The following is a 26,502-nucleotide window of genomic DNA, read 5'->3' on the forward strand; positions in this document are numbered from 1 at the left end:
AAGTTGTCAAATTCTTGTATGAAGAAATCTTTAATTGATATGGTGCACCTAGAGAACTTGTTACTAACCAAGGTGCTCAATTCACTTCCAATTTGATCATAGAACTCATGAAGGAATATAATATTAGACATTAGAAATAAAGTCCCTATCACCTTGAATCTAATGGACAAGAAGAAGTTACAAATCAAGAGATAGAAGCCATCTTGACAAAGACAATTCATTTGCATTACAGGGATTAGGGCAATGAACTTTGAAAAGTTGTTGGGGCATACCAAACAACATGGAAGACCACAACAGGATTCACACCATTTGAATTTTTGTATGTAAAAGAAAAAATACTATCCATTGAGTTTGAACACAAAATTTTTAAGAACATGACTTGAGCTAAACATTGATCTTCCTATAGCACAAAGAGAGTTCTCACTACATCTTAATTATTTGGATGAAATGCACAAGTCTACCCTAGAACACACAAAAATGATATAGAATCAAAGGAAACAATGGCACAAATCTTACATTAAGAGTAAGAATTATCAAATTGGCAACTGGGAATTGCTTTATTATCCTAGATTTAAAGATATACTAGGAAAGCTAAAATCACAATGGTTGGGTCCCAATGAAATATATCATGTATTTGAAAATGGAGCCATCTAGGTAACCACAATTTATCTAGTAAACTTCAAGTTATTAGTCAATTGATATCAACTCAAGATGTATAAATAGCCACAAACAAAAGAAGACTTCCTACAATAATTTCAACATCTGATTTCAAATGCACAACAAGTAACACTTCCTACAACATAAGGTTCTAAGCTTATGCATGCAAATCTTCAATAAGAATTCCTTTGAGCATGCCAATAATAAAAACTTTAAGTCTACATAAAGATCAAATTCTATATTCACTTTATAAATTCTTCTTTTTCAAATCATCTCATTTCTTTTTCTACTACACATCCATCTTCCACATCATCATTTTACAATGCTTTCAATAACATGGTAAGTTCACTAATGTATGTTGCCACTGCTAACATTTGACTCTCACCACCTTCAATTGGCATGTCTAATAATCAAATTGGTAGATATACAATTTTGAAATTTTATTCATTTTTAGCACATAGATTTTGATTGGTTATATCTATTATTGCATTAAATATATTATTGCAGCATTACACTAGTTTTTGTACTTTATGCAAAGTATGACAAGTGAGGACACTTGTCCATGTTTCACAGGGGGTAGGGAAGGTTACAAATTCCCAATGAAATTTCTATTTATCCTTTAAAGATTCTCAAATTTGTACTCTCTTTATTTGATTAAAATATAGTTGCCATAGTATGCAAGTGTCAAGTGTCATACCCTTATTCCTAAATAATTCCTCATTGTCAAACCAAAAGTGACCCAAATTTAATTTTGAACTAATGTTCACATCTATGATTTATTCCCATTTAAATCACATTATTATTGCTCATGATGTATTGTACATAATGGAAATTCATTGGAAAATAGTATGAAATGTGAAAAGAGTTCATGGTTTTCAAAAAAAGAGAGTATGAAATTCATAGAAAGGAACAAGGGTTTGCAAATAGAGTAGAGGTTGAAAGTAGTAAGCACAAATAGGAGGATAGTTGCAGTGACATGAATGAGTAGAACATAGTGTTTTAATTTCTGATGTAGAAGTAGTCAAAAGGTTTAATGAATGTGGCTAGCTAGGATATTTCTTGAAACTAACAAAGTATGATAAAGTAGCTCGGTAAGTGCCCCAAGTTGTGGTTCCAAAAGAGGGGTATAAGTGGACACCTTTTTTTTCAAATCAGCAATTTCTAAACTTCAACAAGAATTTGAAGATAGATACGCTTAAAATTTTAAGATATGACAAAAGAAAAAATTTTAGTCCTTTGAATCTAGTTTCTAAACTACTATTTTTTTTTCAAAATGGTTTAGTTTTATGTCCTCAAAAAAGGAGGCCACAAAAAGTGGTACTATTTATTCCAAAAAAATATAAAATAGTACAAAGTCTGGACCCCCTAAAATTTGAACTTTTTTTTTGAAATTCTTTAATTGCTCTAGTCAAAAGTTACCTAACACTATGTAGTTTATCCAAGATTTTTTGGGTAATTTTATAATGCGTATTTTTTTTAATGAATTTTTTAATTAGACACATCCTAAAAACATGAAATATCTATGTGCTCCCCTTGAAATGATTGAAAACTAATCTAAAATCAAAACTTCTTTTTTTCAAAGTGTGTAGAATGGAGTCTAGTTTCTAAAAAACTAAGTTGTTGCAAAATGTGATGAATGAACTAAAATATATAGCCCAATTAGTACATGTTGTTTTTTGACAAAAAATGGGCATACATTCAAAAGAAATTATAGATGAAAGGCTTACAATAGTTCAAATTAAAAATAAATTATATGGTTATATAGTTAACATAGATACCTACAATGTCATGTAACCTAATTTTATCAATGCTCAACCATGAGGAAACCTGAAGGAGAGCACACAAGAAAAATCAATCATTTTTTGTATGTTTGCTGCAAAACATGTCTCAGACTAGTTTATAGACTCCAAACCTTTAGGTTGGATCCCCAAGGCAAAACCAAACCTTAGGCTTCGTAGAATGAAAAGCTTTAAATAGCACGTGCACCCTATAGTGTGTGCATACTATAGTGTGCACGTACTATTTAAATCTTTTTAAATTTATTTCTTAATAGCGTGTACGTGCTTTATAAAATTATTTTTTTGAAAAGTGTGTATATGCTATAGGTCATACACACTATAGCATGCACACACTATTTAAAACTTTTTAAATTTAATTCTTAATAGTGCATATGCACTTTTCAAAACTAGAAAAAAAAAGGGTGTCATCTTTTTGGCACCATAATTTGGTGCACTTACCCAGCTACTAAATTTATACGTACATTTGAGGAAGGTGAGGCAATGGTATGGGGATTGATAGTTGTTTCCAAAAAGGAGTAGATAGCAAAAGTAAGTAGGCTTCTACTAGTAGGAGAACACTACCCCAATGCGCATGATGCTACATCAGCTAGAGCTCAGTTTTTCATACCAAGTGACCCTCCTTTGGATATTACTAAGAGGGGATGCAAAAGAATGTCTCTTCCACTATCATACAATGAGTTGGCCATACATATTATCAACTAGTTTACATATGAAGGAAGATTTTCTAATTTACATGCACATCATTTTAAGTTTCTCAGTTATGTGAGACATAATTTTCTAGTAAATGTTCCCAATTTCTTGTATAATATGTTATGTATTAGTGCTAAGGAAAACTAAAAAGGAAAGGACAATTTTGTTACTCACCATGCCCTAATAAAATTGCTAACAGAAAGATCTGTTAGGATGTTTATCCCATGTCATGGAGAGAATTTTTCCAACATAAAACCCTATAACCTCATACTGCCCCTGATGAACAACCAAAAAAAGATAATGCAATCCTCATTGACACAACTACTAAGAAAAGTAGCCAAGCTGTGGGAACCAAAAATATGCAAAAAAATGGGCCTTTACCTACTCAGTAGAGCAATATACCTACCTCTATCTAAGCAAAGAGAAAATAGAAATTACAAAAAGAAACCTTGCCTCTGACAATAGAAAAAAGAAAAAACATGTAGTCTCAAAGCAAAAGAAAACAAAGTCGGCTCCTGTAGTAGCTACTCCTATAGTAGAGACAACAAAAAAGGTTAGCAAGAAAAAGTATGTGGTGTTTGAAGAAACGACTGTGTAAGGAATCCCTAGAATGAGAGGGAAAACTCCTAAAGTGTTTATAGAAACCCAATCAACTTCACCTAGATAATCTAATGAAGAATATGTAGTATAATTCATCCTAGATGATTCCCACAATCAAGATGAAATTATAGTCATTCCTAAAAACCTCGATGATGAATGTAAGGTTGGGATGAATGAAATCCAAAATAATTCCTGAACAACCCAATAGGATACTCCAAGTCATAAAGAAGAAAAGGCCGCAATAATGCACTAGTTGGCTAGTTCCAAAACTACCCTAGTTCCTTATAAGAAAAGAAGGTTTACAATTTTTTTGGAGTAGACATGGAGGGAAAAGAGTAAGAAAAATAACTATGGAAAGGAAAGTGGCCCAATTACCTTACAAATGCTTCATTTTCGGTTATATAATAAACATGTGTTAACAATAGCCCTATCGAAAGAGGAGAAAAAGGAAATGAAGAAGGTAATAATAAATCAAGGTGAAGAAATTGTATAATTGAAAGAGAAATTTGCAAAACATAAGTAGAAGATGGATCACGCCCTTAAATTGGCTGATCAAATAATTACTTGGAGGCCAACACCTAGGATCTATGTTATTTGTTTAAAAGAACAATTCCTTTTATTCTAGCCAATGATGATCCTCAAAGAAATAAATACAAAATTTAGGCCAACTTAAGAATTCTATAGTTTGTACCAAACTCTTCCATCCTAGCAACAAAGTTTACCCTATGAATTATATGTGCACAATTTCATTATCCCTACAGAAACTCAATGGAATCCTTTATCTTATATTAGATGCACAATGAGGCCAATTATGATAGACAATTGAACAATTACAAAGATGAAGAGAGAACAAAACCCCTACCATTAAGAGTAGAGAGAAATAAACTAGAAGAAATCCTTAGGGATTGGTTCAAGCTAACCAATGGGGATGTTCAAAAGGAGATAAGAAAGAAAATATATGAGACTAGAGAAAAGGTATACACAAAATATAATAACATGCATTAATTTTTCTTTCAAAGAGCCATGGTTGGTGTTAAGAGTAGATGGGATAGACTACCTAAGGGAATTAGAAGATCAGAGCCACACAATCCTAGCAACCTAGAGGCAACCCTTTACTAAGCTCCAAAATACATATAGCTAGGTGTTGGTGTTTTGAAATGCTATAGCTTCAAATTACCCCAATAAGACAAGACACATTTAGGGATAGCTAATTCCCATCTTCAACATACCCTTTTAGAAACTAGGCCAACTATAAGGATAGACCCTTTGTCCACTTCATGCTCTACAAAACCTAATTAGGTGTACCTCAGATTCACTTATATGGTACCAGTGCTAAACATATTCTTGAATCTATTAACGATAGATGAAACTCTTATTTCTCCTATTGAATCATGCAATCACATAGATCTGTAATAGCTAAATACAAGATAATGAAATTCATAAGCTAAGTGAGGGCATCCTATTTCAACACTTCAAACATAAAATATAAAAATGATTTAAATTGTATTTGATTTTACGTGGGTGGGGAAAGTGGATGAAAACTAAGTATGGACAATAAACTAATGATCATGTAGCTGATCAGTGCCTCATCCATTTGGCAATTCACAAATCTCTCTCATGCATTTTTGATATCTAAGATGCATATCCTATGCCAAGACTCTAGACCTATCCATTTACCTTGTAAATTGGATATCAATGTTCAATCTAAATCTCATTCTTACCTAATATCCTCCTCAATAAACCTACAATCCTATTGATTTCCTTGAAGCATTTACATAACTCCTTGAGTTATAAGCAACAATGAAACAACATATAGCCTTAAGGGTCTACAATTATAATCTAGGCTCTTTATTCAAAGATCATAAAACATTACAAATCACTGAGAAAGGAGACAATATTTAAAATGAAATTCAAATCATATTGCTCATTGCATCAATTTCCTTGAAATAATACATGAAAATGCATGAAATTGACTCACAAAATACCAAATAAACCATATTGTACAATGTACATATGTTGTCATACAAGGGAGAAAATGGTGGGAATGAGAAACTGATGGGATGGGAAGGAGGTATCATAACCAAAGCATAGTTTCATGGTTTGGAACTAGAAAACTCCTAGATACTACCCATTCATACTTCATCAATTCCATAAACCATTTCTACTAAATGTTTTCATTGCAAAATGTTCATTCCAATTTTTGACTCCCTACCTTTCCCCAACTTTTTCCAACCTCTAAAATGAAAGAGAGAAAAAAATATATATATGATGAAAGAATTCAATCCTAAACAAGAGATATTTTCCATTTCCTCTTTCATTCCAAAAAAGATTTAATTCTTCAATCATGACTCCAACTTAATACCAAAATTCATCATAGCTAGAAAATAAATATTCCTCATAACTACAAATTGGAGCCAAATTATACCAAAATGGTATAATGTTTTCAAAACTAACCCAACCAACCTTTTACCATGTGTTTACCAAGCCTGTAGCTATGTTTTCAATTTTCACCAATATCATTGAGAAGGACCAAATTTTACATTTATTCCTATAACTTGAACCAATGACTTCCTATGCAAAAAAAAACTCCAAAATCAAAAAGTTTGTCTTCTCTAGGTTCTGACAATATATAGTATGCCTATATTCACTTATCTGAAACTCCCATGATTTAGGTTTGAAGAATCAACTCCTGTCAAGGCTTCATATAACATATTTGCAAATATTTGATCACTTTTTAAAGTTTTAACTATAACATTAAATTAAACTTTATTCAAGTCTGTTTCTCAATGTATTTCTTAGAGAAAACATAAAAAATAATTTTTTTATGACTTTTGATTTTTCCCTCTTAAATTCTATTTAGGTCAAACTTGTTGACCAACCCTACCACATGTCATCATGTGATTGGCCAAATTTTTACCTTGTCACTACTAGTTTGTCTATCAACATGTCACATGGGTAACTACCTTTCACCTTTACCTTGGTGATGTAGTGACTGCTGTTGGATCTACCATGTGGCACAAAATAGTGCATTCTAATCTCAAATTGTCATGTCGCTATTTGGTTGATCACATGTTGCCACTTGTTAGATTTTGATTTGTCCTCACTATTAACATTGGGTCCCATGACATAATCTTGGATTTCTACTTTTGTGGGAGGTCACCATGTTACTTGTTGGTAGAACCTCTTATTTTCTAGTGGTGACATAGTGACCACCATAGTTAATCCATTTTTTCAATGCTTTTCTTCCTTTTCTCTATTGGTCAAAATTTACTTGATTTTTGTGCCAATTGTCATCCACAATGGAATCTAGCACATGAGCCTATCACCTTCACAAAAGGGAAATGTCTTTAAGAAATTAAGTCTTTTAAGTTGAATTGTATTTATTGACTAAAATGACTTCACCATAATGCATATGGAATTAAACATAATGTAAAAACTTTAGGGTTTAAAAATGGCACTTTGCTTTGGCACATTATTTTCCTTTCTATAAGTATTGCATGCTAAAGAGTTTTCTCTTTCCCATGCATCTTCTTGAAATTAGAAACTAGCTCATGACATCCTTCATCTCATTGCAGACCATAACCTTGGTAGCATCGAACTTCAAATGGGCATGAAAGATAAGAGGGAGCCCCTGCTCTACCTTACACTTTGCGACTTGTGAATTTTTGGAATTTTTGATTGGTTTCCCTCCATTTGTAATTGTTTTCGTTTTAGAAAACATTCGACTATAGCTTAATAGTTGTGCACATTGTGGCTCTATCCTCTCTCTAGAAATAAATCTGATTTCATATTGGATCAATGCCTTAGCAAGCTTTGTTGATGGATCTGTATGTATTGATCCTCATTACCAAATTGAGCAATAGATTGTTGCTTTAGTATCCTAAATCTAACTAATGATAGAGATTTTAGCTAAGGAAATATTAGGCTAGTGCTTGTTTGACCCTATCTCGATTATCCAAGATGAAAGTCATTCCCTATTCTTATAGGTATGGAATGCCCTACTATCCAACAGATCTAATTTCCAAACTATCTACCTCAAAAATGGTCATGCCCTTTCAATGCATGTGTTTTGTAACTTCTAGCTTCCTATTATTTAATGCCATGGAGCCTCTTTCACACACAATCCCTACCACTATGTGCTCAAAACTTCTAAATGTGTCTCCCCCTTTTATGTGGATTTGGGAATTACTCCTCTTTCCTTTAATACAATGGAACCATTTTATTCACATGCTCTTTTCCAAATGCCTAGTTCCAAGGATGGTGTTCTTCTAACATATGTGGAGCTTTTCACAATCATGGATTGCTCTAATTTAGAATGATGTCACTTTCCACATCTGCTTCCTTGACATGGGGTGTTGTGTTCTATCTTCAACACCATGACCACTCAATTGCACTAGCACTTACATGTTTGAAAAAAATGTTTAATTTTTTAAAATAGTCAAATCTAGCCATACTGCCCTTCTTTCTATGATGTGGTGGTCCTATTTTGCTCATACCGTGGTCTTCCTACCACAACGTGGACCTTGCTTTGTTTTAGACATGAATCTCCTCTTTCATGTAGGAGGAACAATAGCTAAATATCTAAAATGGATGCTCACTCCTCATACGTGGTCTTCCCCTATTTGCATGGGTAACTCCCCTATCGCCTCTACCATGCTCTTTCCTGTATGCCTATGGCTACAAGGATACCATGGAGATTTTCAATTTTTGTTTTTATTTTAAAATTATCATTTTCTCTACAATAAAAAGCATACATAAAAATTAGACCATGAGTATCATGATTGCAACTTCATGATCTATAGAATGTCTTTCAAAATGATATACGCACTTAGAAATCTCCTTGCAACTATGGATCCATTTGTACATTGACCCTTGTAAATAATTCTATACCATAATTCATGTCTTTCACATATTTCAAATAATTCTATATCTTTAGTAGGCTTCTTGATCACACATGCACATCTAAATACCAAAGATACTAGTCAATACATTTAGCACTTCAATTTTCACCAATTTGAGAAGAACCACATTATGAACTAGAAGAAGGCCATGCTCCCATTCATAAACAACAATCACTATAATTAGCCCACCTAGACATATAATGAACCTTTATATGAGGATTAATAATGCTTCTTTATCCATCAACCTTATTCCCCTTTCAAACTTTCTATTTGTACATATTTTTCTGAGTATGATGGAATCAATTAGGCCCCAAAGTGGGTCTAGCAAAAAAAAATTGTTTTGGAACAATTAGAATTTTTAGACTGATTCATTGAGACTTTGATACTAACTAGAATCAAACTTGAGCATTGGAGCAACCATTAGAACTTGTTTACCCACTTTATGCAAATTGTGATTTTTGTTATAATAGGGCCTGTCAACTAGCTTTTAAAACTAACCCAAACAGATCACTGGCCTTTGAAATAAAATGTACTAATTATTTATTCTACATACTCTTACCCTATCAAATTTCATCTCATGAGAAACTCTCAGTCAAAATAAATTGAGTGCCAAAGTTGCCCTCTTAGAATTATCTACAAGAAAACATGTCAGTAAACCATAAGCCACCTTCAGAATTAGCTATGAAAACAAGGAAAACTAAGACAGTTGTGGAAATGAAAACTAGGGTGTTAGTTCACTATCATAAGGACAATATAAATATGGAATCTGAGCTCATGAAAAATAATTGGATGCATTTGGCGAGTAGTCAAAGTGGGTTACTCAAATTTGCAAATTGGGAACACTAGCAGAAAAACATTTTTTGCAAATGGAATGGACCTAGGAAAGTGTATAGATGGATTTTTCTAGACTTGGAAATTAACAAACTTGAAGATTTTTTATGGTAGAACATAGTGGTATAATCCATTTGACCTCACCTATGATGGATCTTAAATTATAACATCTCGAACAAGGTTCTTGACCATTCTACATTTTTTATTACTAATGAAACTTTATAAATCTTAAAAGGAGTCACATTTGAAAACTTATCAAATGGATCTATCATAAGCCCAAAATTGGAACATAGTAATTTTTTGACCCCTATAATATGATTCAAAAGGAATTTTCTTGTTTGGGTCAACTTGGTCAAAGTTATATCAAGTCAAATAGGATCTTCTAGAATTTTTAACAATTCATATCAGCATGATAACAAAAAATGACCAACTTTGAGGGATTCAAAACCAAGTCAAACATATTTGAAATGACTCAAAATTGAAAATGTAGTTTCTCTAGTATAGAAACTAAATAATCTTAAAGAAGTGAGTCATGAAACATTACTAGGTGCAAGATATTTAATTGCAAACATGGGCTCCTGTCATTTTGACACTTTGGTAAAAATGCAGAATTGGACATTGCTCAAAATGGGACTTCGCAGAATGGCTCAAAATGGTCATTTATCACCATGGAACACATAGACATACTAAATGAAAGGTATTAGAAACATTGAACATCTCTTAGGCCTTGAAAGGATAGCTGAGTACACATGTATTAAAAGTGCCTAAGGGGCTTGTGCTTTTCAATGGAACTCAAAATCGAGGCTTCAATTTTGAGTCCCAACACTAGGAAGGCATACTAGACTAGAACTTTGGTGCCCATTAACAATGAATCCACCTATGCTTGCTTGGCCCCTATATGATATAAACTTTTAATGAATTGACAAGTTGTAGAAGGATAATAGAAGGGAAGTTTGGGAAATAACATGAGGGTTCTACTACACCTATAGGAGTAATAGGTGAGGGAGAACTAAAGTTAGAGATTTCCAATAAATGGCTAGATAATAAAATCCTTGTGGACAATCATTAAACTTACTAGGGGGTAGATGATGAGGCTAATTATTGCCTCTATTTTATGTTAATTTTAATACTACCAAGACATTTGTGAACCTATGCTTAGTTGAACTTATGATAAGTCCAAGATAGAACCATTAACCCATGGGTAGATAGATATGTCATACTTTGCCAATATTATACATATAATGCAATACTTCACATAACTATAAGAATGTGTGTTCTAATATTTGGATTTAATTTGATCATGATTATTTTCATAAATATTTCTACATTGCAACTAGCTTGTTATGGGCACATCAAAATATCAAAATGAAGGCAAATGGGTAAGATTACTCATAATCCAATTAAGTAAAATGATTTAAGGAAGATCAACTAAATATAGATATCAGGTATAAAACTCCATTAAGGGTAAACATGAGTATTTAATTCATTTTGCAAAGGTATATATTAATTTCTGAAATATTATAGTCATAAATTATATATTTATCTGGGCATATATGTGGGCCCCCATATATACTCAAATAAATATACAAAAATAGATTGGTTAAAGAAAATAATCGCCTTTCCATACTTAATATTTTGGAAAGTCACAATTTATAAAAAGTCACAATATTTACCTTGGTTCAAAAATATAACCTCAAGGTAATAAGAACATAAAGTCATGGGGCAAGAAAAGATCTCTCCAATTTTCTCATACTAGGAGAGAGAAATCTTAGTAATTAATGATAGAGGTCAGATCTGGTAGATAAGAATATACTAAAAGTAGTTTAAAAAAAACTTTTCTAAAAAAAGTTTGAATAAAAGCTTGTAATGATAGAATATTGCACTTGTCTGACAATGAATGATTACATGCCAAAAATAGCTTGACAAGAGGCAATAATAAAAGTAAATGATGCTTCTGTCACGAGCTTAAAAAAGAAACAGAATCTTGCATGAAAAGACAAGAAAAGATGAGCAATGATCTATTTTTTTTAAAAAGACAGAGAATAATAATTGCACAGAGAATATTCTAAACATGCAAGAGACAAAATTAGAAACTTAAAACTTGCAGACATGAAAAGACAAAAAATCATAGTCTTTTTTGATATCCTCTATGACAAATTTCTCTTATTTCATGCAAGATATCATAGAGGATATCTTTGGTTAAAGATAATGAAATAGCTCTTATTTGCAACAGATTTTCAAGTGAGGTATAGATATATAAAAAAAATTAAATTCAAGAAATGAAATGGATTAAAAATATTTTAAAATATGAGTAGACTAAGATATGAATTTGAAAAAGATAGGAAAACCCTTTGGCAGCAAGCCTTCCAAAGGGGGTTAGATGAAAAATAATAGAAAATAAGAAGTAACCTGCACAAATTAGAGCAAACAGAAGTTAATCGGGTTTGGCGGTAAACCAGCCAAACTCAAAAAAAAATTTCAATTTCTTCCATCTTAAGAAGATTAAAGAAGAAATTAGTGAAATCTCTCTCAAGAGTCTCCTTCGAATTGTACCTTCATGCAAACACTCAAAACAAAGATTAAACTGCTCTGATACCATGTTAGAAATGGAAAAAGAAATTTGTAAATAAGCAATACCAGGAAAATATCTAAGTGAGTAAATGCATGAAAAGATATTACCATAAAATAGGAGAGAGAAAGATTCAATCTCAAACACTATGAGACAAGATATTTGGAAAGGGGAAAGCAAAGAAAACCCCTTGTGACATTATGAATGAGGCATGAAAAGCCTAAGAAGAAAGAAAGAGAGAGATAGAGAGCAAGAGCTCATACAATATTTGAGAAGAGGAAGAAACCTCATTGTTGTTGAATGAGAGAGGAGGGTCATCTCTTAAATAGAGATGAGAGAGAGGAGTTGGAATGTAACTCCCATGTCTATGAATGCCACCATTCATATGTGTGTGAGGCCAAGTGTGAGATTCCTCTTAAGGAGGAATAATCTAAAATTAGAAATTACAATATATAGTTGTCCTCACATATTCCACTAGATGACAAAATAAGATGTAGTGGAAAAAGGACAAAAAATAAATATATTAGGATACCTTGGCTTATATCCTAATATATTATAACAATAAAGAAAGGAGTTCTAACCTTGGTTTATAAATACACCAAGGAAAGATTACAACTTATAACAAATTTGATCATGATTATTTTCATAAATATTTCTACATTGCAACTAGCTTGTTAAGGAAGAACCTAGAGGATGGTTCATAGCATTCAGAGGAGGAGAGTTAAGGCCTAGCTATAGTGAAAGAACCATAGCGGTACTATAAGACACGACTACTATAAAGGAGGAGTTATTATTCTAGGAATGCAAGGATGAAGTGTTTCTATATTCCCTCTACATTTACTATTATGTTGAATTAGTTATCCAAACTTTATTGCATGTACCACAAGTTGCTATATTTCCTTCTTCTTTTCTATTGGACTCATAATTAGTTGTTGACTCTCATAGTGAGCTGTTTTACAGGTTTATGTATTATTCTTATGTAATGAGTTTTTGAATATAATGAAGCAATTCATGGTTTATACTCTATGTTAGTAGATTAGAAGAAGCCAACCAAGGGGGCCCACTTGAGAGGTGGATTAGACTAGAGTACTATAGATTTACTTCTAGCATTTCTAGCATTTTAGGTAGAAGTTGTAAGTTTTGTCCTGCAACATCATACATTGTGAGTGTTCCTGCAACACTTACAAGAGTTGTTCTAGTGGATGGTCTAAGTTGATGATGGGGACACAACCCAACAACCAGAATAGCCACAATAGAAAGGGGAAATTATATTAACTGAGAAAATAAGCTGGTACAAATAGTGTAGAGAAAATAAACTCAAAACATGCCCTGCGGGCTTACAATCGCATAAATCTGGAGAATATTTCTCCTTTTAGCACCTCCTCTCAAGCTCTAATCCGAACTGCCTTTTACAATGCCCGAAATCTCCTTAAATAGACCCCAGAGGGTTAAGGACTAGGAGTACATTCTAGAAAGTGCTAGTAGGCATCCACCGACAAAATAGAAGGTTCCAGAAGCTGCGTTAAAAGTCGGTGCAATTCTAGAAGAATCCAGAAACGGTAGCCGAACTTTCGAGAGGCATAACTTTTGAACCGTAACTCCGATTGATGAACCGTTTACATTTTTGGAAAGCTCTCGAAGCGCTCTATAGCCCTATGGACAAGCTTTGCTCGTCCCCCATTTTTTGACCCTTTTCAAGGTCATTTAATGCCCCAAACCTGACTTTGAAGCATTCTTAGGGGGTCTCCAAAACTTGAAAAAACTGCAATAACTTTCAAACTGTGGGGCCTTTTGACCTGATTCTTTTTCTGGAATGCTCTAAATCTTGATTACATTCATCTGGCCAAGTCACACCTTCTAGGTCACCAAAATGATGGTCAAATTGCATGCTCCTATTTTTTTGGGATTTTCAAATGCACTGATAGTTGAACTATGAGAGTTGGAACCTTTATTTGAGCCAAATGGGTATCCAAAAATGTAAAGACATAAAATAGAAACTAAGTCTAAGTATATTTTTTTGGGTGACACAGGATTGCCCTTATACCTCTGGATGCTCCTGCATCAGACACCTAGGGTAGATTGAAAAGTGACCCTATCACTTTATGGATGGTAGAGGAAATCCCAAATGGGAAACCTCAGCTGCTGAAATCCAAGTTGAGTCTTCGATCGGTCGTCCTTTCCATTTGACCAAATACTCTTCATACTGCCTGTTTTTGGTACTCCTACCCACACGATGATCTAGAATGTCTTCTATCTCCTCCTTCTTAGAAGCAGGAATTGGGCATGGCTCTAAAACCAGCTCCTCATTTGCACCATCATCATGATACTCTATTAAATATGCAATGTTGAAAATGGGAGAAATGTGAATACCATCTGGCAGCTCCACCTCATATGCATTTCCTGAGTTATGTCTCTTCAAAACCTTGCAGGGGCCAAATTTCTTCATTTTCAGCTTGTTGTAAGTACCAACTGGAAATCTTTCTTTTCGTAAGTGCACCATGACAAGATCCCCTACTTGGAATTCCTTATGTCTTCTCCTTTGATCAGCCCTAGCTTTATACTCTTGATTCATCTTGATAATGTGTGCTTGGACCTCCTCATGTAGACGCTTGATGTGTTCAGCAAAATCCTCAGCTTCAGCACTTGTTCTCCCCCGTTGTTCTATCTTCCTCAATTCTGGTGCAGTCCTTGGGCTATTTCCATATACAATTTGAAATGGTGATTTTCCAGTACTCCTATTTACAGAGTTATTATAAGCAAACTCTGCCTGTGGTAGAATCAAATCCCATCCCTTGGGCTTATCTCCAACTAAACATCTCAGCAAATTGCCCAGACTTCTATTTACCACTTCTGTTTGGCCATCAGTCTTTAGGTGATGCGTGGAACTGAATTTCAAGTCTGTTCTCAACTTCTTCCACAATGTCCTCTAGAAATACCCCACAAATTTAGTATCTCGGTCAGAAACTATACTCCTTGGAAGACCATGTAGTCTTACGACCTCTTTGAAAAACAAGTCTGCAATATGGACATCATCATGAGTTTTGTGGCATGGAATGAAATGTGTCATTTTGGAGAACCTATCAACCACCACGAATACTGAGTCATTACCCCTTTGTCTCCTTGGCAATCCAAGAACAAAATCCATACTTATGTCCTCCCATGGCCTTGATGGAACAGGCAATGGCTTATATAGGCCAGTATTTTGACTAAACCCCTTGGCAACTTGACAAACCTGGCAACTCTGTACAAAATTCTTCACATCCTGTGTAATTTGAGGCCAAAAATAATGTTCTCTAAGAATGGCAATGGTCTTATCCCGACCAAAATGTCCTGCCATCCCTCCACTGTGTTTCTCCTTAATCAGATTTTCCCTCATGGAACTCCTTGGAATGCACAATTGACTACCTTTGAACAACATGCCATCCTAAATCAAATAGTCTAACCACTTGGTTCTATCTACAGCCACAGGTTCTTTACAAGCTTTTCATGCTTCAGCAAAATCAGGATCCTCGGGGTACAAATTCTTGAGTTCATCAAACGCAACTACTTCAACCTGCATTGTTGTAAGCAACAACTGTCTCCTACTTAATGCATCTGCAACCCTGTTAGATTTTCCACTTCTATGCTTCAACACATATGTATAACTCTGCAAGAATTCTACCCACTTCATATGCCTCTGATTCAATTTACCTTGGCTATTTAGGTACTGTAATGCCTGATGATCAGTATACAAAACAAATTCCTTTGGCAATAAATAATGCCTCCATTTCTTTAAGGCCTGAACTATTGCATAGAATTCTTGATCATAAACAGAATACTTCTTCTTTGCATCATTCAATTTTTCACTAAAATATGCAATAGGCTTACCTTTTTGGCTTAATACAGCCCCAATAGCGCTACCACTAGCATCACAATCCACCTGGAATACTTTTCTAAAATTTGGAAGTGCCAACACAGGCTGTTCAGTCACCTTCTTCTTCAGCAATTCAAAACTTCTTGCAGCTGCTGCAGTCCATTTGAACTCTTTTCTATCCCCTCTTATTGTATCAGTTAGAGGTGCACATATGCCACTGAAATTCTTAATAAACTTCCTGTAAAAACTAACCAGACCATGAAATGATCTTACCTTAGTAGCAGACCTTGGAGTAGGCCATTCCAAGATGGCTTTTACCTTCTCTGGATCCATTTTGAGACCTTCAGGTGATATAACAAATCCCAAATAGACTAACTCCCTTTTTGCAAAGACACACTTCTTTAGATTAATTAATAGTTTCTCTTCCCTTAGCCTTTCAAGGACACTACGAATATGCAGTAAATGTTCTTCCAAAGTCTTGCTGAAAATTAAAATATCATCCAAATAGACAATAACAAATTTTCCCAAGAACTTCTTAATTACCTCATTCATGAGCCGCATGAAGGTGCTTGGGGCGTTCGTCAATCCAAAGGGCATGACTAACCACTCATAAAGACGATCCTTGGTCTTGAAGGCTATTTTCCACTCATCTCCTTCTCGAATCCATATCTGATGATAGTCACTCTTCAGATCTATCTTTGTGAAGTACTGAGCTCCGCTCAAGCAGTCCATAAGATCATCCATCCTTGGTAAAGGAAACCGGTACTTGATGGTTATCCTATTTATAGCTCGAGAATCTGTACACATCCTCCACTCTCCATCCTTCTCTGGTGCAAGTACTACAGGTACTGCACATGGACTCAGGCTCTCTCGAATCAAGCCCTTCCTCAACAGCTCCTGAACCTGTCTATTTAGCTCCTCTGTTTCAGTAGGAGTCATCCTGTGAGCAGCCTTGTTAGGCAAACTAGCTCTTGGAATCAGATCTATTTGATGACTGATTTGCCTTACTGGTGGCAATCCATCTGGAACATTATCAGAGATAATATCTCCAAATTCTCCTAGTAAATCTGAAACTTCAAATGGTATTTCACTACTACCTTCTTTATCTTTTCTAGGAATCAAAGCATAGCACACGCGCTGATGTTTCATGCCATCTAAAAACTTCCTTCCATCAACAAGACAAATCCTAGCACTGCTACATACCTTTTCACCTTCCTTTTTCATGGGCTTCAACTTGTGGCGAACTCCATCCTTTATCAGAGAGTATGTGTTTGCATGTCCATCATGTATTGTATGTCTATCAAACTGCCATGGTCTACCCAACAATAGATGGCAAACATCCATCGAAATAACATCACAAAGAAATTCATCATGGTAACTCCCAATTTTCAATTTTACTAAACATTGTTCACTTACCAGGACCTTATGATCATCTTTTACCCAAGAAATCCGATAGGGCTGGGGATGTTTCTCCCTCTTGAGCTTCAGCTTAGAGACCATCTCTTCGGATACCAAGTTATCAGTGCTACCACCATCAATGATCACATCACAACATTTATCCTCACACTTGCATCTGGTACGGAACAAACTCCTCCATTGTCCTAGTTCATTTTCACCACTTAGTAGCAATCTTTCATTTACCAAGGTCTCTCCTCTTTCTACATCCTCTGAATGTGATGATTGTGCATCCTCGTCCACATGAGCAACCCTAGCTTGGCCCTCAGCTCTCCTATCTGTCCTTCCTTGTCGTTGAGGGCATTCAAAGGCCCGATGACCTTCTTCATTGCAATGGAAACAGGTACCACAGAAGCCTCCTCTTCCTTGTCCATGTCCTCTACCTCTTCCTCTTTGATTTCCAAAATCTTGATCACGGGAGTGATTGAAACCCTCATTCCTCTGGTTCCTGCTAGTACCCTCATCTTCATTTTTCTTTTGAGTTTCATTGCGGCCTCCAGATGATCTACTACTTCCCCTTCCTCCTTGACCTCGCCCTCTTTGTCTTCCTTCAAATCTTTTACTCAGCTTCTCTTCAACTCGTAGGGCAAACTGGTATGCTTCTTCAACGCTGGTCATTCTTACCAGACTTAATTCCTCCTGGATGCTAGGTCATAACCCACTGATATAACGAGCAACCTTCTCCTTATTTGCTTCTACATGCCCCGCTCTAATCAGGAGTCGGTAAAACTCCTCTGTATATTCTTTGATTGATCTTCCTGCTTGCTTTAACCCATGCATCTTCTTAAATAGATCAAGCTCGTAGTCCACAGGAATGAACTGCTTCTTCAATTTGTCCACCATGCGATCCCATCTTGTGATCTTCTCCTTTCCTCTTCTAAGTATTTCCAGTTGAACCTCTTGCCACCAGATTTTGGCATGGCCTTTTAGTTTGGCCTTTGCAAACTTAACCCTATCTGTGTCCCTTATATCCTCATACTCAAAGTATTCATCCAGTTCATTGATCCAATTGATCAACTCATCAGGTTTCAAATTTCCCAAAAATATACCCACTTCAATTGTAGGTCTTTTCCCAAACCTAGTAATGGCCCTAAAAAGCCTTTCCTCTATAGGATTCAGAACTTCCTCGTCAACTTCCATTACTTCCTCTTCATTGTCATCCTCACTATTGTCATCTGCGGCAATATTTGCTCCTCTACAAAGCTCCTCTTGCAATGCTTGTACCTGTCTCTGGAGGGCTCTAACCTCCTCAAGATCAATAGCTCTGGCCCTTCCACCATGCTCTCTTCGTGGAGGCATCTTCTAACTCGAACCCACAACCACACAGTCCTGGTGCAAACTGCCTCACAGTCGGCGCTCTGTCTACACACTCAGGAAAACCGGCTCTGATACCACTTGATGGAGACACAACCCAACAACTAGAATAGCCACAATAGAAAGGGGAAATTATATTAACTAATAAAATAAGCTGGTACAAATAGTGCAGAGAAAATAAACTCAAAACATGCCCTGCGGGCTTACAATCGCATAAATCTGGAGAATATTTCTCCTTTTAGCACCTCCTCTCAAGCTCTAATCCGAACTGCCTTTTACAATGCCCAAAATCTCCTTAAATAGACCCCGAAGGGTTAAGGACTAGGAGTACATTCTAGAAAGTGCTAGTAGGCATCCACCGACAAAATAGAAGGTTCCGGAAGCTGCGTTAGAAGTCGATGCAATTCTAGAAGAATCCAGAAACGGTAGCCGAACTTCCAAGAGGCATAACTTTTGAACCGTAACTCCGATTGATGAACCGTTTACATTTTTGGAAAGCTCTCGAAGCGCTCTATAGCCCTGTGGACAAGCTTTGCTCGTCCCCCATTTTTTGACCCTTTTTGAGGTCATTTAATGTCCCAAACCTAACTTTGAAGCATTCTTAGGGGGTCTCCAAAACTCGAAAAAACTGCAATAACTTTCAAACCGTGGGGCCTTTTGACCTGATTCTTTTTTTGGAATGCTCTAAATCTTGATTACATTCATCTGGCCAAGTCACACCTTCTAGGTCACCAAAATGATGGTCAAATTGCATGCTCCTATTTTTTCGGGATTTTCAAATGCACTGATAGTTGAACTATGAGAGTTGGAACCTTTATTTAAGCCAAATGGGTATCCAAAAATGTAAAGACATAAAATAGAAACTAAGTCTAAGTATATTTTTTTGGGTGACACAGGATTGCCCTTATACATTTGAATGCTCCTGCATCAGTTGAAATATAAGTTATCATACAATTATATTTTTGGCATTCATTTCAGTAAAGATTTAATTATGTTACTTTCTTGTAGCACTATTATAGATTCTTTATTTTCATTTTACTTTCTTATAGCATAAGCATAATGACTCCTTAAGGAACCTAGTGCACAACTATGTTGACCATTTCAAGTGTACATTCCTAGATTGACAAATTAAATGCACCTCATGGTAGGAGAAGAAATCCTTAGATTGAATAAACTATTTCTAAGTAGGGCTTTGGGCATGATTATCACATACCTATTGTGAGGCAAACCACTATAATGAAAATTTCTAATTCTCATCCATGAGAACTCCCTCTATCATACAAAAATCACAAAAGACTCTCCCATAAAAAATTTCTTTGATTATGACAACAAAATCTCTATTTTTGACATCCTATTTCAAAGACAATATTCAGTGGATTTTAATGTACTTGATGTATCGATTCATATGCAATCTTCCCTTTCATTACTGCATCAACTTGACTAATTTTTGAAATACTTAGCCAATGCATCACTAAATTCTATTTAGTTATTTTTAAATAGGGAAATGACCCTTATCTTACTTCTTAGATACAAATTTACATCCTTAGGTAGTGGCTTGGTGAATATATCTATAATTTTTTCTTTTGTATTCACATATTCCAATCTCATATCTTTTCCTTGCACCAATTCTCTCAGAAAATGATAGTTTATTACAATGTGTTTTGTATTGGTATGCATTACAAGATTCTTTGATATATTATTTGCATTAGTGTTATCAGAGAAGATAACAACTAGATGCTTGATTTCTTCCTTCATACATGCCAACAATAATTCAACAAAACAATATAAAAACAATTAATTACTATTGTAACATATTTTACCTCTATTATATACTAAGAGATACAATTTTTCTTTTTGGTCATCCAAGACACTTGTTTCTTTCAAAGAAAGAATGCTCCACTACTGGTGCTCTTTCTATCATCAATAATTCCTACCCAATCTACATCAATAAAGGCTTCTAAATCAAAGTTGCCTCCTTTCTTATACTATAATCCATAGTCTTCAGTACCTATTAGATACATCATGATTCTATTTATTACCATCATATGATTTTCTTTAGGATTAGTTGAATATCTCTCCACCATACCAATTGCTAGTGCTATATCTAGTCTTGTATGTACACTACATACCGAAGTTTCCCAATCATGGATCTATATGTGGTCTAGTCTACCTCCTTGGAATTATCATTTTTGGAAAGCTTACATGTCCAATAGACATAGGTTTCTAACTAGTCTTGAATCCTCCATTTCAAACTTCTTCAATATCTCCTTGACATATTTGGATTGAGTAATGTAGATGACATCCTTCTTTTGTTGCATCTACAATCCAACAAAGAATTTGATCTCTCCAAATATTGACATTTCAAATTCCTTACTCACTTCTTTAGAAAAATAATGACATTAATCATCATAACCAGTAAACAATATATCATGTACAAAAACTTTTTATGTATAGACTATTGTTGTCTTTTGTCCTTTGAAAACTAATATTTACTAGATAACTATGCAATCTTTCATACGATGCTCTAGGGGCTTGTTTTAGACCATATAATGCTTTTTGTAGTTTACAAACCATAGTCCTTTTGCTAAGATCTAAAAAATCTTCAAGTTTTTCAATGTAGACTTCTTGTTCTAGGATTCCATTCAAGAATGTTCATTTCACATCCATTTGATATACTTTGAATCATTTATGTGTAGTGTAGGAAAGTGAAGTCCTGACACCTTCTAATCTTGCAATAGAAGAAAAAGTTTCACCATAATCAATACCTTCTTCTTGAGAATAACCATTGCATACTAATCTTGCATTGTTTCTTGAAACTTTCCATCTTCATTTAGCTTATTTCTAAAAACCCCTTTTGTGTCAATTACATTCTTATCCTTAGTTCTATGAACAAGAGTCAAAGTTTTTTTCCTCTCCATTTTTTCAATCTCTTCATTCATTTCTTCAATCCAACTTTCAATATCTAGAGCATCTTTAATAGTTCTAGATTCAAATTTTGTAACTAACCATGTAACTTTCAATTTTTTCCTTGTCATTTTACCTTCTAAATTATCTCCAATAATTTGTTTAGGTATATGATTCCTTTTGAGATATCTTAAAAGTATATTTAATTTGGATTTAAAACTTTCTTTACTTGCCTCACCATGCTTAATATGGTCTTATCAATCATGCTTGGGTCCCTTTATTTGTAACTTGGGTCCTTTAGACTATGACTCAGTTTGTACTAGATATAAGTTGGGTAAAATTTACTATGATTTGGCTCCTTTAGACTATGACTCAAGTTAAAAAGGATGCAACTTTTGTCCTTCTAGAAATTTTGGAGACTCGGGAGGTGAAGTTTGTTGAATTCCATTTGAATTTGATTGAACATTAGGCAATGCATTGTATGCGTGAATATGCGGCCTCTACTAACACACACACTTCAACACGGTCATGGTATTCGGATTCATCCTAGAATGAACATTGGATTGTTCATCCAAAAATTAGCCTGCAAAGTTACCTGTTGCCTTCTATGTAAAGGAAATTGCTTGTCAGATATCCTCAGATTTGAGGTGTTTAAGCAACCAGACCTTGTAAGAACAAAGGATTTGAATGAAATTTAAGCTATATGAATGTGCAAGTAATCTAGATGAACTGCAAGCAATTAATCTAAGAAATACAAGACATTAAGCTAAAAATGAATTTAAACTAAGAATGCAAGATGTATGTAAAAAATATGAGCAAATGTGAGTATGAATTCCAGCAGCAATTCGATGCAAATTCTCCAAATTCATCCTCCCTTTTAAAATGAAGAGATGAGGGTCTCTTAAATAGACTTTCCTAGAATCCATCAATGGTTGAGATCGATTTCAATCAACGATCAGGATTAAAGGTGAAGTTCAGTCATAAAGGAAGATTCCCAAATTAAAGGGAGTTAACTAATTTAATTTGAGTAAAATAAAGAGTTAACTGATTCAATTTGAGTAGAAAAAAGAGTTAACTGATTTAACTCATTTTCGATCAATAGTGAACTAGAAATTTCCTTTTTTGAACTAAAGAAGGATTTTGGAGAGATATTTAATTTAATAAAATGAGATATGCTCTCATAATTACTTTTTCTAATTAATTAAATAATCCTTTAATTAATTAGAGACACTTTTCTTATTTAATTAAATAGCTTTATTTAATTAATTAGGAATGGCTTCCCATTTAATTAAATAGCTTTGTTTAATTAATTAGAAGTAAGTACTCCATTTAATTAAATAATTTTGTTTAATTAATTTAAATAAGCACATTTATTCAATTAAATAAATTTAATTCCATAGTACATTATCTTTAGGATATAATTTAATTTAATTAAAGTATAAATACTTAATAATTAAATTAAATATTAATCAATAGGTTTAATGTGACTAATATGAGTAAATACTATAGGAATTAAATAATAAGCATGATGAATGTAGATTTAGGTTTTCTGCATTTGACAATTAAGTCAAGTAGCGAGTAGCACAATGAGAATAGCCTATTAGAATAGTTCTTAGGATTGATCAGAAATAAACTAGAATTGGTTGAGATGGCAATGAGCCAATTTTGGGGTATTACATGCATTAGGTTCAAAGTAAACAAAACTCTCTTCTTCACTCTTTTCTATAAAGTCATCAATCTTCACATGTGCACTTTCTTTAATCTTATGAGTATTTAGATTCAAACATTTGTATACTTTTCTTCTATATGAGTACAATAGGAATATACCTTCATCACTCTTGACATCAAATTTATCTTTCTTGGTCTCCTTCAAGATATAAAATTTTCTTCCAAATACTTTGGAATAACATACATTGGTTTATGGCCATACCATAGTTCATAAGGAGTCTGATTTGAATCCTTCTTTAGCATTACTCTATTCAAGGTATGCACTTCTATAGTGATTACTTACTTCCATTATTTGATTGCAATGTTATTTTTTTATAATCACGGTTCTTGTACAATCCATGATAGATTTGGTCCTTCTTTCTACTATGTCATTCTATTGAGGTGTAGTAGGGGCTAATACTTATGTTTGATTCCTATTTTAGTGTAGAACTTGTTAAATTTAATTATGATGAATTCACCTCCTCTATTAGAACATAAATGCTTTAGTTTTTTTACTATTTATTTCTCAACTCTATCCACATACCACTTGAACTTTTGAAAAGATTCAAACTTATCTTTCAAATAGATTACAATCATCATCCTAGAATAATCATCAAAAAATAAAATGAAATACTTATCTCTATTGTATCTCTATTCAAATAGTTCCACAAAGGTCTTTATGAAATAGCTCAAAGAGTTCTTTAGAATGATTATTTTCACTTTTGAAATTTCTCTTTCCCATCTTTCCAATTTGACAATTTTTGAACATGCCCATTTATGGATTTCTCAAGCTAAGAATACCTCTCACTCTTTTATTCTTTCTTGTTTTGATAAGGTTATTTAAATTAAGATGACACAATATTTTATTCCATAACCAACTTTCTTCTACTTGAGCAATGAGACATGAACTTTTACTTAGATCTAGGTAGAATATATTACCTTTTCTTTGATTTCCAAACCCAACTAAATTTTCTTTTTTATTTAGTAGCTTGACCTTCTCATTCATGAATTATACCTTGAATTCAATGTTGTTCAAATGTGCCACATTTAGTTGATTATGCTTTAGTCCTTCAACCTAGTAGGTATTGTCACATTTGATTTCATTGGTTAGTGCAATACAACCTTTTCCTTTTATACAACATGGCTCATTATTTCCCAATTTGACACTCCCACCATCATAGTGTTCCATGTGTTCAAATTTTTTTTATCACTTGTCATATTGTGAGAAAAACCACTATCAATAATCTATGTATCATTCTTACTAACACAGGAAATAAGTGTCATCTTATCATCTTCATCATCTTCATCATCATCATCATCTTTTATAGCAATATAAACCATTTCATCATCATCACTACTATTTGAATCTTTAGCCTGTGAGAGGATTTCTTAGCTTTGTCCTTGTAGTCTTTATAGTTTTTGAGATCCTTCTATTTGAAATATAAGAGGATTAACTAAGAGGGGAGGATTGAATCAATTACTACTAAAATAAATCTCAAATCCCTTAGATGTCATTATAAAGTGCAAACTAAAAAATGAATATTGCTAAAGCTTGGTAAACACATACAAAATGTTTTAAATCAATAAATGCTTGACATATAAACTTTAGATGTTATGTATAATTACCATTACTCTAACTTAGTTGCAAAAACATAAAATAAAATGACTTTAACACATTTGACACCAGGATTTAACATGAAAATCCAATTTGGGAAAAACCACCAATTCCAACTAGTTACTATTTTCACTGTTTCGAAGTGACCCTATTAGTTTCCAACCCTATTAAGGATTAAAAAATATACTATTAGGTGTGACCCTATTAGAGGATTTAATCAACCTATTAGGAGTGGCCTTGTTAGTGGTCTTTAGACAATTCAATAGAACTACCACCTTCTTCGAAGATTTGTAAATAGCTATTAAACCAACTCTGTTAGGAGATTTAGATCATTTCTACAATGGTTAGAGAGTAACAATGAGATGACTTGATTTGAATGCAACTAAGTTTCTAATTATAGATCTCGATTCTAGCATGTACTTGATCCTTCCTAACCAAATATAGCTTTTCTACTTCAAAAGGATATTCTACTTATCCTTCAAGTTTGCTTCATCTTCTCACCATTAAGTCTTCAATAACATCTTCATGCATTACATCTGCCTTATTGAAATCACAACATGATCTTATATCTTCATCTTTGTCAAGTCAGCTCAAATAAGACTTAGAATATTTAATATTCATCTTCTCAATTGGCTGGAATTAATAGATAAATCAATTAAGCTTACTATTCCAAAATAATAAAATCCTTCACTAGTTGACCCATCTTGGTAGCAACTAACTCAGAAATGATTTCCTCCATTAACCAATAGAGCTTGGTTAACACTACAAACTTTTTGAAAATTCTTTGGCAACTAAGTGAGCTCAATTAGCATTTTTTTCATCCAAATTTTCTTCATTAACTGAGTGAGCTTGGTTAACACTCCTTGTTTGCATACTTTCCTTCAATGCTTGAGTGAACTTGATAGAGATTTTCTTCTAGAGTAATCAATCATAGGAATGCTCGAAAAATGCAAAAAAATGTCTTTGCTACCCAATTGAGCTCAGCATATACTGACTAATAATGATATGACATTTATGTAACATCAAAGACAACTAAAAATTAATCAATTGTATCTAATAATATCCCTCTTTGGTATTGATCACAACACAACATGTTATAGCACAATAAAATTTTGAATTGGTTCATTAAGAACTCCCTCTACTAGTATGAACTATTTCTTTCACTAGATTTTTTCCTTGTCTACAACAAGTGAACTTTCTCCCTCTTTTAGCAACCTTATTCTTCTTTGGAAAAATTCTCCCTCTTTGGTTCCTTACATTATTCTAGTTCCAAAAATTTATCAAAGATATGACAATAAACTTCTCCCTCTTTGACAACACATGCCAAAGATAATAATTCTATTAATACTAATGTACCTTAAGTACTAATTCATCTGTAATATTCCCTTACTAATTCTGCACTAACTAATTAATCTTCAATAGGTTATGCTTGATGCATCACTAAGCTTCATTTAGTGAACTTCAGATAGGGGAATGACCCCTAGCTTACCTCTTAGATATAGAAATGTATCCTTAGATAATGGCTTGGTAAATGTTTCTACAATCTATTCCTTTGTATTGACATATTCCAATCTAACTTATTTTCCTTGCACCAACTATCTTAAGAA

The sequence above is a fragment of the Cupressus sempervirens genome, chromosome 8 (assembly GCF_028749045.1).
Source record: "Cupressus sempervirens isolate cs-2001-9-10 chromosome 8, ASM2874904v1, whole genome shotgun sequence".
Classification (NCBI taxonomy): domain Eukaryota; kingdom Viridiplantae; phylum Streptophyta; class Pinopsida; order Cupressales; family Cupressaceae; genus Cupressus; species Cupressus sempervirens.